This window comes from Erinaceus europaeus, chromosome 11 (genome assembly GCF_950295315.1).
Source record: "Erinaceus europaeus chromosome 11, mEriEur2.1, whole genome shotgun sequence".
NCBI lineage: Eukaryota > Metazoa > Chordata > Mammalia > Eulipotyphla > Erinaceidae > Erinaceus > Erinaceus europaeus.
The window spans coordinates 65,331,363-65,345,594 of record NC_080172.1 but is presented as its reverse complement, the minus strand read 5'-3'; the positions used below and the strand labels follow the sequence as shown (position 1 = coordinate 65,345,594).

The 14,232-nt window shown below is 40.1% G+C and overlaps 1 protein-coding gene across 1 annotated transcript in view; it reads left to right on the top strand.

The window, feature by feature from the left end:
* Positions 1–14,232, top strand: part of C11H1orf162 (chromosome 11 C1orf162 homolog) — a 255,672-nt gene that overhangs the window by 228,645 nt on the left and 12,795 nt on the right. The gene's annotated exons all lie outside the window — the stretch shown is intronic.

Genomic DNA, 14,232 nt, shown 5'->3' with positions numbered 1-14,232 from the left:
CAGAGACATGCCCTAGGGTCAACTTGGTTAAAAGTCACTGGGCAGGCTAAGGAAGATTGGACAATGATTATATAAGATTTTCATGCCTAAGGCTCCAAGGTCCCAGGTTTAATGTCCCACACTACTATAAATCAGAGCCGAACAGTGCTCTGGTTAAAATAAAAATAAGTAAATAAATAAATAAATAAACAGAAATTTAAAAGTACTAGGCATTTGCCATGGTGGCTAAGAATATGACAACTACTTTTAATATTTTTCCAAAGAAAACATGTAGAGTAGACCAAGCCCTTGGAATATGTATAATGGTTGGGGCCAAGTGTAGGCACACCTGGTTGAGCGCACATGTTACAATGCAATGCACAAGGACCCAGGTTCGAGCCTCCGGTCTCTGCAGAAGGAAAGCTGTGCGAAAGATGAAACAGGGCTGCAGGTGTCTCTCTGTCTCTCTCCCTTTCTCTCACCCCCTTCCCTATCAATTTCTGGCTGTCTCTATCCAATAAATAAGATAAATTTAAAAAAAATTTAAAATGGAATATGTTTGGGAGTTGGGTGGTAGAGCAGTGAGTTAAGGGCATGTGGCACAAAGCACAAAGATCTGTGTAAGGATACTGGCTGGAGCCCCTGGCTCCCCACCTGCAGGGGAGTCACTTCACAGGCAGTGAAGCAGGTCGGCAGGTGTCTGTCTTTCTCTTCCCTTCTCTGTCTTCCCCTCCTCTCTCCATTTCTCTCTGTCCTATCCAATAACAATGACATCAATAACTACAACAATAAAAAAGGCAACAAAAGGGGAAATAAATAAGTATTTTTTTAAAAAAATGGAATATTATAATGGTCAGATTTCATAGGGTTCTTCTTAGTCAGTCCAAAGTTTTTCTTTCTCCAAGAAATTTTGAACTGTCCCAAGAAGCTAGAGACTCCAGTGGGAGATAACTAAAAAAATTAAAAAGGCCTTGTTTAAGTTAAAAGATCTAGACTCAGAACTGTCAGGAGGTGTGTGTGTGTGTGTGTGTGTGTGTGTGTGTGTGTGTGTGTGTGTGTGGTGGGGTAGGGGTTGTTAAAATGGCCTCTGGATAGCTATCCCAGATCATGACAATGATGAGATCTAATCACAAATTATTTGGGTCTCTTTCTAAGTCAAAACCAGGACATTTGGAGACTACTTTAAAAATAGAGAAAAACAAACTAAATTCATTTAATTTTTTAAAGATTTGTTTATTTAATATGAGAGAGAGAGATACCAAGGCCAGAGACAGTTCTGCTAAATGAGGTACTAGGGATGAAAACTGGGGACTCACTCACGTAAGGAATTCTTCTAGCGTTTGCCCTTCTTCCGTAGCCAGTCAACAGCGTCAGGTTGAGCCTGATGTAAAGTTTCGAGACCTCCTTTGAATCTGGAGAGGTGGCAGTCGTTGACATAAGGAATGATCTCGACCCACTCAGCCACCTCCTTGGCACACTGATTTGAATTTTTGAGACTGCTGTCATGTTCTGCTTCACTTAACCCTGCAACCAAAATCAGCCTCTCTTTTTATCTCCCTCCCACAGCCCTTCTACCCCTATCCCGCATGCATACTCAGCCAGATGCTGTGACTCAGAAAGAGCAGAGCTTGATCTTAAGAGAAAGTAGAGACTTAAAGCCAGCAGGTCTTTGGGAATTAGAAAAAAAAAACCTACAGCAAATATTGGGGCAGGGTGCTGGCATACCTGGTTGAGTGCATATGCTACAATGTTCAAGGGACTGGGTTCAAGCCCCTAGTCCCCACCTACAGGGGGAAAGTTTTGGGAGTGGTGAAGCAGGGCTGCAAGTGTTTCTCTGTCTCTCTCCTTCTCTATTTTATTTTGTATAACAAGCTTCTCTGGGTTATATCATCTTAAAAAAACAGAGAAGCTTGTTATAAAAAATAAAATGGAGGAAAAAAATAGGCATAGTTTCTAATGCCCAAATATTTACATTTTCATGTTTCCTTCCAAGTTTTTCTAAGCACACATTTAGTTTTTTAATACAGTTGCCCTTGTTCTGTATGTAAAATTTTGTGTAGTGTTTTTCACTAAATATATTTTAGTGTTTCCCCCATCATCAGATTTAACATTACATTACCAAGGTTTTAAGTGGTTGCCTAATAGTCCATAGAGCTAACTTAGTCACCTTTACATTTTAGACATTACATTTGTTTCCAATTTTTGTTGAACCATAAGTTTTGGGGGACAGGGGATAGCTCATTTAATAGAGTATACACTCTACCAGGTTCAAGCCCCTGGCCACTACATGGGATCTTCATGCAAGGAGGAAGTTTCATGAGCAATGAACAGTGCTGTGGTGTGTCTCTTTGTCTCTGTTTTTCACTTTGTACTTCTCATCCTCTAATCTAGAAGAAAGGGAAAAGATGATGATGAGGAGGAGGAGGAGAAGGATCCTCCTTCCAAAGATTGTCAAAACTAGAAAGTTTGGAGACTTATCTTGAAAACAGAGGAAAATGAAATAAGTTGATTTATATTTGAATGATGTAATCTAGGCAAGAAGCTCCTGAGAAGTACTGGTGGCAAAAAAAAAAAAAAAAAAAAACTATAGGTTTGCAGTCCTCACCTCCCATTTTTTTCAAGGCCAATCTTAGAATATGTGGACATAAATAAAACTTTACTGTGATATTTTTCATACAAGTGTAACATAATGATCAGATTATGACTCATATGTATTTTGCCAATAGATTTTTGTGAAATTAGGAATTAAATCTGTCTTCTTCATTATTCTTTTTTATTGCTTTAATGGAAGAAAGGTACAGAGAGAAAGATTAGAGCACTGCTCAGCCCTGGTTTATGGTGGTGCTAGGGATTGAACCTGACTCTTCGGAGCCTCAGGAGTGATAGTCTTTTGTATAGTCATTGTGCTGTTCCTCCGGCCTGTCTTCATCAATATTAAATTTATGTTCTTATTACAGTGCTACAGATCACATTAAAGACTTCATTTTTCTAGAATAGGGGCCTCAACATGCACACTTTTACCACTTCGAGTTGCCTTTTTCACTCACAGAAAGAAACCACAGCACTAGAGCTTTCTCCAGTATCATAGCCCCTTCCATGTACTGCTGGGCTCAAACCTAGGCTTTGCACATGATAATGTATGTATCCTATCTTCCTACCCCTCTAAATGTGTTGAATGAATGAGTGAATGAATATAATATCTTACCAAGTCTGAGCCAAAGGTGACTCAAGGGTCTATAATGTAGCTCAGTGGGAGTAGCTTAGGTTCTATTCCCAATACCCTCCCCTCCAAAAAGCAAAAGAAAAAATAGCACAACAATTTAGTCTGAAGTTAATAGTTGTTAATGGTCAACTCCTCAAGCTTAGGCATGTTTCTCTGGATATGTAGTCTAAATGAGGGTGATCCTGATCAGAATAAGTCAGAAAGGTGAGTGAGTAATCAGTCTCCTGGTTTGGTTTAGTTTTAAACTTTGTGGAACCAGGGTCTCACACACATACAATTTCATTACTCTTTTTACTTTTATTATTATGTCATCCAGATAGTGAAATAGAGGGAAATATCACAGTACTAGAACTTCCTCCAACACCAGAGCACCTTGTCTGTGGAGCAGGGGTTGAAACCTTAACTGTGCATATGGCAAGATAAGTGTCCAATCTGGTAAGCTAGCCTTCCAGCCCCGGTTTGCATTTTTTAATATCCCCAATAAGCTCTTGATCTTAAGCATGACACCATCTGACAAAAGAAGTGATGTTTCTTTTTATTCCCTTCCCCTTGCTGTGTGGTATGAAGATAAATGTTTTTTCCTTGATTCCTCAATCAAACTGGATTTATGTTAGGCTTAGGAAGAGAATCCCTCCTACAGGGAGTGCTTCCAGCATCTTGTTTGTTCCCCAAAGGAAAAAATTAGACTGAGTTAATCCCAGTTTTAAAGCAATTAATATTTCACTGAAAAAATAAAAAGCAAGAGTATTACAAGTGTATTTTGTCATAATCCTACATCTCCCAAATGTGTAAACTCTAGGAGAGTCCAAATTCCCAGCAGGAACCCATCTGCTATGACTCTAGTGTGCTACTCCTCTGTTTATATTTGCTCATTTCTCTCACCAAGTGCCAGAACAGAAAAAGTGATATTTAAAAAAATGCATCTGCTAGTATTTATGCCAACACATTTCTCTCCAAGTGTGGGTTGAGCAATGTGAGTAAAGCAGACGCAAATGCCACAGCGCACTTTAAATAAAGACCACAAATGCAGAGAGAGAGATATGAGATATGCACCTAAAAAGAGTTAAAGACCAGCAAACAGGCACTGCCCTCTAACTAGCTGTACTCTGGGCAGAGGGAGTCTGGTTCTTGAGTCCAGATTTGAAGGCTTATTTGAATCTGTGAACGAGTCTACTGGATGGCTCCTATATGTTAGTCAGTTAGGGGAATATAAAAGCTTAAGATACCTGGCTGAGGCTGTAACAGTAACAATAGTAAGAGAGCATGGTACCAACATAAGGAGAGAAGAAGGGAAACATTGGTTGACCTCAGGTTTGTGCCAAGCTCTGCTAAGTAGTTTACATGCATTATTCCATTTAATCCTCATGGCTGTCCTGTGAAGATTTACTATCCTTGTATTTTTAGGCCAGGTCTCAAAGTGGCCATATAACTTCATCAATGTCATATAACTTAGATCATTTATTTTGAAAACTCATGTCCTTTCCACTATAACACACACAAGAAGCTTCTAAGACTTAAGATCAAATTTTAAATGTGTTTATAATGGGAATAGTGAATATTTGTTGAATGAGAGATAGGGAGGTGGGCAAAGTCTAAATCCTTAATATGCATTAGTAGATTTAAACTTTATGTTCATCCTATGAGGTAAATATTTTCCCACTTTAAGGGTGGAGAAAGTGAAAGCATTAATAAAAATAAAACTGTCCAAATCATAAGGAAATGGCAGAGCCCAGAGCCAAGTCCGAATCTGAGCCCTTGTATTTACGTATATATGAGTAGTACATGACCTTCCCTTTGAGGGAAAGGTTTATTTTTATTATTTTTTATTTTTACCACAGCACTACTTATCTCTGGCTTATAGTGGTGCTGGGGATAGAACTTGAGACCTAAATGCCTCAGGCATCTCAGGCATGAAAGTCTTTTTGGTGTGGTTTTGTCAGTGTGTCCTTTTTATAAATAATTTTTTTAAAAAAGAAAGTCTTTTTGTACAAGCATTGTTCTATCTCCTTGGCCCTTATTTCCCTGGCATAAATTCTGAGTTCTATCCTCAGTATTAGGCGTGCTAGAGTGATGCTCAGGTTCTCTCTCAATCTTCTCCATCTCTTGAATGAATGAATGAGTAAATGAATGAATGAGTGAATGAATAAACCTTTGAATATAACAAGAAGATACAGCAGTGAAGGAAGGGGGGAGAGGGTTCTCCCCTCAGAATAAGGAGTACCATTGATAGAGAAAAAAAGAGAAAGCCAGCCTTGGTGGTGGCTCAATGGATAAAGTGTTGGACTCTCAGGCACGAAGTTCTGAGTTTGATATCCAATTATCACCAAATGCCAGAGTGATGCTCTAATTCTCTCTTTTCTCTCTGTCTCTCTCTGTCTCTCTCTCTCTTTCTCTCCAAAGATAATTTTTAAAAAGAGACAAGCAGAAGGGAAGAACTCAAAAGATGAAGCCTTAATTCAGTGTTACCCCAAAGACAATTAAGCCTAAAGAAAACATTTAAATGACTGAATTAGTGCAAATTTAAAAACTAATCAAACCACATTTTTTCTCTTTTTTCCACTCTCTTTTATTTATTTATTTTTTTATTTTCAATACTTTATTCATTTAGTATATGGAGAAAGAACCAGAATACTTGGCTCTTGTGGTGCTAGGGATTGAACCTGGAACCTCAAAGCCTCAGGCATGAAAGTCTTTGCATAACCATTATGCTATTTCCCCAACCCCTTTTTTCTCTCTCTCTCTCTCTCTCTTTTACTCATCAGCAGGTGTGTACGTATGGGGAGGTAGGGAGAGGCTTATGAGAAAAAGAAACAATATTTTCTTTACACATGTGAGTGAAGTTAGTAATTTTGCAATACTGGTTTATACATAAAAAGGGTAGACAGGTGTCAGTTTCAGCAGTCAAAATTAAAAGCTGAGGTGCTGGGGAAGGAGGGCAATGGTACAGCACATGCTTTGTATGTATGAGGTACTGGGGTAAATCCCCAGCACGCACATGCAGCACAGACACACACACACACACACACACACACACACACACACACACACACACACACCGATTTTTTTAACAGCCTTACTCACTCCCTCCCCGTAAAAGCAGAAGGTTGGGCCCTAAGTACTTCTTTGAAGACCTGGTCACTCCCCAGGGAGCCCCACATACTTATATTTAGACTAACCTCAACTACAGTGCTCAGTGTGGACAAGTGACTTGTCTCTCTTTGATGAGGTCTAACATGACAAAAGGATCCTTTGCATCCAAAAAGTGGAATTTCAGCTACTCTTTAATGCCTGTGGATGACCAGGCAATGATCAAACCACAGAATGGTAGTCCACAGCTCAGAGAGAATATCCAGTGCCCCATTGGGAAGGAGAATGATGGCTTCACAGAGGTTGAGGTGTACTGAAACCTGTTCTGGGGAGATGAGGAACAGTACCACGGTGGCAACAGCAATCCTGTAAATTCACATTTCTTCAGTAAAGTGATTTTTTTTAATGAAAATTCTAGAAAGAAAAAAAAAAAAGGCAGCTGGAGAGACAGATAACTAGTAAAGCTCTGGTCTTTCATACCTGAGATTCTCTGTTTGATTCCCAGTGGTACATGCATTGAACTGGGGGGCTCTGGCTTAACTGTCTTTCATTCGCTCTGCTTCATGCAAAACTCTACCTTTCATACATAAATAAAATAAAATAAAATAAAAATATTGATATATTAGAGGGAAAAAAAGAAGTGTCTTCTCTCCCCCCCCTTTTTCTCTCTTTCTCCCCCTTTCTCTTTTTTACCAGAACCATCAACCTCTGATTTCTGGTGAGACTAGGGTTTGAGCCTGAACCTCCTGGCCTCAGGCATGAAGGCCTTTCTGCACAGCCACTACACTATGGAACCAGCCTTCATGTTTTCTTTTTCTGAGACAATGGCATGAAGAAAATGGAAGGAAACAAGCACCCATTGGTCTAACCTTTTCTCTTTACTGGAAATTTTTTCTTTTTTTTTCTTCTAGTACTTAAAAAATGATCACAGGGGCACACCAGAGTGGTTATGCAAAAAGATCTTCTTGCCCAACAATGCAAAGTCCTAGGTTCAATCTCCCACAACACCATAAGCTAAAGTTGATCAGTGTTCTGGTAAAAATAATAATAATTTTAAATCATCAAAGTCCAACTGATCATGAATTATATAACTACTCTAAAGTCACCTTGTTTATTTCTATTGAAAATAGAAACAAAATAAGGACTCAAGAAAATATTTTCCAACGTAGCCCCCTTCACATTCTGTACTGTCTTCAAAACCCAGAGCAATAGAAGTAAGGCTGGTCAAGGTAGGTCACAGCATTGTGTTGCCCCATTATCTAGGTAGGAGGCCACACAAGTCCTGCCAGTCCCTTAACCAGATTTTTAAGGACAAAGCTGAGTCCCAGCCCCAATGTTATCCCCTGTAGTTTCAGCCCTTCATAATCACTTAGCCCTTCTCCCTTCTCTTTTAGATCTATTTGAATATCCAACCATCAAATTCACTAAGTCTTATCCTATTTCCCCACCTGCCCCATCTTTTCACCTTCCAGAGACTCTTCTGAGATTAAACAGAGACCAAGAGCTCAGGGCCCCTAGAATGGGAGTCATCTTGCTGCTGACACATACAGTACTAACATTGGAAAGTACCGCTGCTGAATCAAAAAGCCACTTCCCAGAGACAAAAAGGCGTGCTAGAAGCTTGGTTCCTGGAACGCCACTGATATAGTCCTGAGACTTGAAGCCGTGCCTCAGTTTTCTAGCATGTGGGGAGGGTAATGACAACAAAGGAAAATTGTTATTTACTGCATAACCTGTCATCACTATAAGTTTAAATGACTTGACCAACTTAAGAATGCTGTGAGAATTAATTGGTATTTACCATGTGCTCTGAGATGAAAGGTGTTCAAATTAAGCAGAGCTGAGGCAAGCAGTAGGGTGCTAACTGGGGTGTGGTGGAGATTTGACAGAATGTTCTCTTTAGCTTGAAATTGAACTTTGATTTTTGTCAATAGAACATTATAGATAACAATTATTTTATTTTATTATTATATTTTCCTCTTCTCACCTTCCAAGTTTGGGACAATAACAGTTGTGTGAGTACAAAGTCCACTCCTAACGGCTGAATGGTTTAGAATTATAATTTTAAAAATCAGTGAGTGGGCCAGTGAAATAGCTCACATGGGTAGTGTGCTGCTTTGCATGTATATGATCCAAGTTCAACCTAGACCCCCACCACAATGAAGGAAGTTTTGGTGCTCTGTTCTATTTCTCTACTTCTCTCTCTCTCTCTTTCTCTCTAAAATGTTTAAAAATTACCAAAGAACTTTTAGATTCCTCTTCAAACCTTTTTAGCCTTTTGTTGTTGCTTCCCCCCTCTCTTTAACAAAATGTACAAAATCTGTATGATTGTGAGATCCTGTGAGACTCTGTTCAACATCAGACACAAAAGGTATATTTGCCTCCAGCTGAGTTTTCTGAGAAGCATCATTTCACAGTTTGAAAGTGCAGATGTGTATTTAGTTGCTTAATCACTTAACTCTGTCTCTCTTCTTAAGTTTCAAGGGCACAAAGGGAAAGGACTACAACAGACATTTGCAATTGGCCTTCCCAAACCTCTGAGTAAGTGAAGATGCAAAGCAGACTAGAGTGAGGCTGGGCTTCTCAGATGAGAAGAGCAGCCTGAAGAGGAGGAAGTGGGTAGAGGCCCTGTGGCTGTGTTGATGACTCCATAAGCAAAGTCAGCACTTGCAGACTGATGAAGGCAGCAAATGAGCAAGCACGGAGATCTCCAAGGCGAGGTTACTCTGTTAGTATCAGGAGTTGGAGAGCCAAGTTTCCGCATGCTGTCTGCACTCCTAAGTGTTGTCAAGGCCACACTCATCCCCTCAAGTCTGGGGACTGTTTCCTATGGCTTTACCCCTTTCCATCTCCTCAATGATCCTCCTTATTACCATGCCTTGACCCAAATTCTTCTCTTGAGTTCTTTATTACCTTCTGATTCTGCTTGAAATCCATTGCCACCCAGGGTAATATGTCTTTAGCCTAGTTTGCATTCTTAATAATAAAATGGTAAAAATAAATAAATAAATAAAATAAAAATAAATCATCATCAAAACAAATGAAAATGAGTTCTCACTCTTTGACTTAATTAGGATTTTTTGTTGTTGTTGTTTGCTTGCAATACTCAAGTTTCTACCTACTTCCCATCTGCATTTTAACTTTGTTCCTTGGGACTATTTTTTCCTTCTTTCTCCTTTTGGATCAACTCACTGTTAGCCATAAGATGGCTGAATGATAAATATCCAGTCTTAACAATTTATCCTCCTAAGCAATTGTCTAGTTAAAACAGTCTTGGGTCCTCCTTCAAAAGGGCTCTTCAAAAGTGAAGAGTAATGTGCTTTGAAGTATCTGGCCCACTGCCTTTCTCAACACATCTAGACTTTATTTTCCTCCATTTTCTGTGACTCACCAACCTTTCTGACTTCTAAGACATATAGATATCTTAGACTACAAGGTGTTGGGTTATAGGCTGACTAAAGTCTTTATAAAATATTTCGTTTAATAATTTTTTTTTGTTTTCTCTTTTTCTCTGCCGTCATGTTGGTGGATTGACTCATCCTCACCATGTCTTCCCACAAGACTTTCAGAATCAAGGCTTCCTAGCTAAGAAACAAAAGCAGAGCTATCCCATTTTCCAATAGATTTGGATAAAAACAGGCACAGCTCCAAGAGGAGACACTGGAGAAAAAAAAAAGCTGTGTCTGTAAGGATTTCCCTCATATTCACACATACTTATGCTGGGATAGACCACTAGTATCTTGACTACAACACCGTAGTCTTGCACACTTGATTAGGAACCCATTCAGCCTTGTATCTCTTCCCGTTTCCTGACTCAGTAATAAATACGTGAACTGTTTGAACCCCCCCAAAAAATTATTAGATAGAGACAGAGAGAAATGGAAGATAAAGAGGAAGAGAGAAAGATACCTGGAGCCGTTCTGCTTCACCAATTGTAAAGCTTCTCCCTGCATGTTGGGACAGGGGGCTTGAACCCAAGTACTTAGGCATTGTAACGTTTGTGCTCTATTTGGTGCACCACTACCTAACTTTTGATTAAATTCTTAATTTTTATAAAACATGGGAAGAAGGAGAGGAGCAGGAGGAGCTTGAGGATCCTCATAACACACACACACACACACACACACACACACACAGGGGTGGGGGAGGGGGGAATGAAAGAGAGAGAGAGAACTTGGATTTAATTAATTGGTTCACTACAGATTAAAGATACTTCTCTCTAGAAGCTGACTGAGAGCAGCAGGGAGAGGAAGGTCCAAAGTGGTCACCAGGATGGTCAGAAACCCAAATGTTATTCCAGGAAAAATTCTTGGCAAGAGAGAAAAGAATATTGGGCAACAGGGTTGACCTATGCATTGCTGAGGTCATGCAGCAGTCTCCTGGGCCATAGCTCTCACTTGCTCAGGAACACAATTTGTTTAGTGCAGCTGGGTCAGCAAGGCTTCAGTTGCAAAAGTGTTGGTGGGTTAGAGAAAATCAAAATAATCCCCATTAAGTCGCCATTATCTTAAAAATTAGAAACCCTAATGAGAGGCTTTCGGAGCAAGCAAGCAGCTGGAGGGCACCACGATGGATTCTATTCTCTATGAGGATCTCACTGTCACCAGGAGTAAGCTGAGTGTCCAATTGGCTCTGAGTAGTTTCCCTGGAATCAGCAAGAATGGGTAGGAAGCCAGGATGAAAGCAGTGAGGAGCAGCCCAGGACATGGTGGCACTGTGAAGAAGACCCTTGGCTAAGGGCTGATTGTCTTTATCCTGAATTTTGCTCACTGATCTTTAAAATATCTCTCTAAATAGACTGAACTCTAATAGTCCCAAAATCTTTTAGCTGTAGTGCTGGTACGAGGCAGGTAACATGCCTTACACAGAACTCCCTTACCCCTAAGGTTCTCAAATCGTGTTATCGTATTTCAGATAAAACAAGCTCGTAGAAGAAGGGAGCTGAGGTGAGCTTGGAGGCAACACAGTGGTAGAGCTGTAGACTTACAAACATGAGGTCATCCTGAGTTCAATCTCTGGCATCTGATATGCCAGAGTACTTCTCTGGTATCTATCTATCTCCCTCTCTCAGTAAAATAAATCTTAAAGAGGAGGAGGAAGAAGAAGAAGAAGAAGAAGAAGAAGAGAGAGTTGGGAATGCTTTATTCTCTTGGCATTGGACAACTGTGGGAACACCGTTCTCATAGACTTGATAAATGACTTCTGGTGTTTACTATCCAAATGCTACATCAGCTCGGCATCACACCCTAGTATTGCCTGTTCCTGTAGTACTGTTTTATCTTGGGGCTGTGAGCCAGGAGTATGCCTGGTGATGCTTAACATCATAGAGAGAGTCCATGGGCTTCAGAGCACCCTTCACCATGCTCTGGCTGGGGCAGAAGCGATTACAAGCAGCAAGTCACAGTGTTGTTAGTATTACTCTGATGTGTAATAAATCTGGGGTGCAATAAATTAAAACAAGGTCTGCTCTCACTTTACTGCCTGAAATGGTTTTATTGTAACAGCTCAAGAGGTGAGCTTTCCTTTTTAGGCAGAGCAGAGAAAGTTGTGAAATTGGAAGGGCAAATAAAAGGATATTTGAATCTAGCTGGCAAGACAGACATAGGATATGAGCTGGATTATCAGGCCATCCAACATTTAACAATTTTGTGCTTAATGATGTTAGGACATGGGAGGCCTTACAATGCCCATAAGAATTCGTCTGAATTCATTTTCAGATCACTGTTTCACTGTTGCACTCAGTCAAGCTGACTGCTCTGACAAGATTTACAGCACTTTCTTTCAGCGGTAAACCTAAGCTGACAGTAAGATCATAAATTGGTTCTGAAACTCATTAAGGTCAGCAAATGAGAATCTGTGAAATTTCTGCAAAGGTTCAAATTGGTGTTTGTTTGTTTGTTTTGCAATTACAGCTAGGGGAATGATGAGGAGAGGGTTGGTGAGAAAACCCCCAGAATTCCCAGCAGGAAGATTATGATCCATTTCAGATGCCTAACTAGAGAGGCACACCTCTCTTGCCTGCCTCTTCTTACTTTGCTCCCTGCAGTCTCAGTTCTGCAGTAGGCACAGGAAAAGGCTTGAGAAGTGCTTCACCTCTAACCTTTGGCAAATTTAAAGCCCAAGTGTGGAGGCCAAGTGGTGGCACACCTGGTTGGGTGCACATATTACAGTGCACAAGGACCCAGGTTAGAGCCCCTGATCCCCACCTGCAGGGGAAAAGCTTTGCAAGTGGTGAAGCATTGCTGCAGGTGTCTCTCTGTTTCTCTCCCTCTCTATTCCCCCTCCTCCTCTCAATTTCTGGCTGTCTCTATCCGATAAGTAAATAAAAATAATAAAAAATAAAAAAAAAAATAAAGCCCAAGTGTGGCCTGTATCATGTCCCTAGCACACCTGACAATGTATGCTTTTGTTTGTTCCAGAAATCTTGCAGTTTTGGTGGGTAATTCCATTTCTATTCTCTACTGTAGAACTCAGATCTATTTTTTCTTTTTTAAAAATTGTATTTATTTATCAATAATAAAAATAGGAGCAGAGAAAGAGAAAGAACCAGATATCATTCTGGCACATGTGCTGCCAAGGATTGAACTCAGGACCTCATACTTGAGAGTTGAATGCTTTATCTACCTTTCAGACCACAATGCTTAACTTTTCTACTCAAATGTTAGTCATTCAAAAATTCTTAACCTTTGGTGAGGGTACAAAGCTTTGATGATGAGTGCAGTGTGGAACTATACCCTGTAATATGATTTTGCGAACCACTATTAATCACACATTTTTAAAAAATGGCTTAACCAAAAAATAAAAAATTTCTGAATGCTATGGTTCCAGAGCCTTCCTTTTAAACTTCTATCTCATGCAAACAGGTTATTTTACCATAAATTCGGCATACTGGATACTAAAGCTCTGCTTAATGTGTCATTTTATTGTCTGAACACGTTTTTTTCCAGTTTTTAAATTTTTTTTCCAATTATTTTATTTTTATTTATTTATTTTGGATAGAGCAGAGAGAAATGGAGGAAAGGGATATAGAAAGGAAGAAAGGTGGGAGAGATACAAAAAGCACTGTTTCACCACTGATGAAGCTTCGCCCTGCAGGTGGGAACCGAGGGATTGAACCTTGATCCTTGCACACTGTAATATATGCACTCAACCAGGTGCACCAGGGCCTGGCCCCTTTATTTTATTTTATTTTAACTAATTAATTAATTTACTTATTTATATAGGAGACAAAGGGAAATTGAGGGAGATGGAGGAGATAGAGAGAGAGAGAGACAGAAAGACACCTGCAGCACTGCTTCACCACTCATGGAGTATTCCCCCTACAAGTGAGGACAGTTGGCTTGAACCAAGGTCCCAGACCAGTGTGTCATGTGTACTCAATCAGGTGCACCACCAGGTGACCCCTTTCTGAACACTTATTAAGCTATTGGGCACATAGCTGATTCTCAGTATAAACGCTAATGGATTGATTTTTCTTCCCCTGTCATTGATTTTTCAATGGGTCTTTATGCCTGTACTACTCCACTGCTCCTGGAAAACTCCTTTCTTTTTTCAGAGATTAATAAATAGAGGGAAGAGAGACAAAGAGAGGAGACACCACAGCACTGCCCCACCACTCATAAAGCCTCCCCTTTACATGGAGCTCCCATGTGGTGGTAGTGGGCTTCAAACCTGGTCCTTGTGCATGGAAAAATATGAAGTCCCCTAGGTGAGCTCTCCAGGTCCCTGAACTGACTTTCATAGTAGTCTTTTAGCTCATTTTACAACTGCCAGATTTCCCTAGGTTGCAATCACCCCTGTGTTGTGCACACACACACACACACACACACACACACACACACACACACATTTGCAAATGCCACATCACTGGAGATATAAAATACAGAGCCCTTACTTGAATGCCCCTTAGATTGTATCATTGTTTGAAAGTTATTGGTTCTTTT